Source organism: Gossypium hirsutum, chromosome A12 (genome assembly GCF_007990345.1).
Source record: "Gossypium hirsutum isolate 1008001.06 chromosome A12, Gossypium_hirsutum_v2.1, whole genome shotgun sequence".
NCBI classification, from domain to species: Eukaryota; Viridiplantae; Streptophyta; class Magnoliopsida; order Malvales; family Malvaceae; genus Gossypium; species Gossypium hirsutum.
Genome location: NC_053435.1, coordinates 103779195 through 103781620, shown reverse-complemented (window position 1 = coordinate 103781620; position 2426 = coordinate 103779195). Strand labels below are relative to the sequence as shown.

Here is a 2426-nt window from a genome sequence, read left to right as displayed (position 1 = left end):
AGCTCACACGCCCGTGTCTTTCGAGGGTGTCAACCAAGGCTTTCACGATTCACATGGCCTGACCATTGACCTACACGGCCGTGTGCAATTTAACGGATCGAACACGGCCTGGCAATCACGTCACACGGCCATGTCACACGGGAGTGTTCCTGCTGAGCCCAAGTTAAGTCCAATTAGGAAAAGGCCATTTTGGAGGGTTTCTAGGCATTCCAAAGCGTATAAATACGCACTAGAGGAGAAGAAAAAGGGAGGCGGATACGAGGGGTAAGGAATTACCCCAAAGAAGCCGATTGATCCATCTCAGAAGCCGATTGATCCATCTCAGAAGCCGGATTCATCATCAAAACTGAAGATCTCTCCTCAATTCCCTCTCAGGAGTTTTGGGTTTTCTTTATGTTTTCTATTCTTTATTCTTCTGAGATGTTTTCTTATTTAGTTATGAACTAAATCCCCTAAATACTTAAGGGGAATGAAACCTAAGACGAATCTTGTTATTATTTTCTGAATCGTATGATAAATATTTAACTTGTTCTTATATGTGTTCTTAATTCTTGTTTTGATATCCCAATGTACTGATTCAAGACACACTTTTATTCAGAGGAGGAATGTCTAAGAGTACATTTGTCATAATTAAGCGGAGTTGATTGCCTGCCTAGAAATAGGGTGACAAGATTTTACCGGATTAGAGTGAAACCTAATAAGGGGATCCATAGATCAAGTTAATGCAACCCTAGAGTGTTAATTAGAGAAAAGTCTCGGTTATTCAATCTAGGGATTAGACGTTATTAGTCTTGAATAGGGATAATAACATAACTTAGGGATCTCTACGGAACAAGTTGAATGAATAAATCGTCTGATTCGGAGCCAGAATAGCAAGTAAAGTCTAGGTGGATTTTTCCTTAGGTATTGTCTTAAGTCAATCTATTTTCCCAAAAGCAATTCCCCAATTCTTTTCTTTGTGCGTTCTTAGTTTAAATAATTAGTTAATTAAAAGAAACCCTTTTATTCTTAGGCTAATAATAAAAAGATAGTTATTACTAGTACTTTTGGTTCCCTTGGGTACGATATCCCGGTCTTGCCATTACTATACTATTGTTCGATAGGTGCACTTGCTTTTTCGTCGTGATAATAGTTAGTCTAAGTTTGATCTTTATTTTAAATATTTATTACTTGTTACGAATCACGCGATCAATCTTACACATGTCACTAATTTGGTTTAACTACTAATTTAGTCCCTTGTCATTTTTATTTATTTTAAAATTAATCTTTTACGCTCTATTCAATTTAGTCCTTTTTAATAATTACTTCTAATTAAACTAAATTCACATAATCAAAATCTAATTCAACCCATAACTAACTTTATAAATATTTTTAATAAATATTTACGGACACGTTTTCCTAAGACGGAGGCCCTAAATTCACTTTTTTGGTGCCCGTAAAATATGGGTCATTATAATATGACTAGAAGAAACTCATCAAGACCTTTAGTATTTGATAGCGAAATTGAAAGCACAGCTCGTAGAAACCGTAGAAAACAAGGTAAAGTCAACAAAGTGCAATGGAAGAGCAAGAGGACGTCATTAATTTTACTGAGAGGATGACTGAAAATCAGAATAATTAGCTACCTCCTGTAGTTGTTGCAAATCCTGTTAATCCAAATCCTGCTTCTCGTACTATGTACGATTACGCCAAGCCCACTTTAATTGGGGTTGAATCGAGTATTGTGAGATTTGATATTGCTGCGAATAATTTCGAACTGAAGCTGAACACCATTCAGATGATTCAACAATTTGTTCAGTTCGATGGTTTGCAATATGAAGATCCAAATACTCATTTGGCAAACTTCCTTGAATTCTGTGACACTTTCAAGATTATTAGCGTTTCTGACGACGCTATTCGCCTATGGTTGTTTCCCTTCTCGTTGAGGAATAAGGCTAAACAGTGGTTGAACTCCCTACAACGAGGTTCTATTACTACATGGGACCAAATGATCGAGAAATTTCTATTAAAGTATTTTTCACTGGCGAAGACAACCAAGTTGAGGAATGATATCTCTTCTTTCGTACAAATGGATTTAGAGACCCTATATGATGCATGGGAGAGGTATAAGAATCTATTGAGAAGGTGCCCTCACCATGGGTTACCTCTATGGCTATAGGTTTAAACCTTCTACAATGGTTTAAACCCCTCAACTAGGCAGTTAATTGACGTTGTCGCCGGTGGGACTCTGAATAATAAAACACTTGAAGCAACTTATGAGTTTATGGAAGAGATGTTATTGAATAATTATCAGTGGCAAGTCATGAGAACGAAGTCGATGAAAGCATGCGGTCACCATGTTATCGAATCAGGTAGAACTTTTGAATAAAAAGATTAATGGTTTTTATGGTTCTACGCAGGTACATCCGGCGACGCAGTGCGATACA

The 2426-nt window shown here is 37.0% G+C and overlaps 1 non-coding gene across 1 annotated transcript; it reads right to left on the bottom strand.

Annotated features, from left to right (window-relative positions):
• Positions 1–2035: 2035 nt before the first annotated feature.
• On the bottom strand, positions 2036–2142 carry LOC121211651 (small nucleolar RNA R71). The gene has a single exon (XR_005906870.1). It is a non-coding gene; the product is annotated as a small nucleolar RNA R71 (small nucleolar RNA).
• Between the last annotated feature and the right edge of the window lie 284 nt (positions 2143–2426).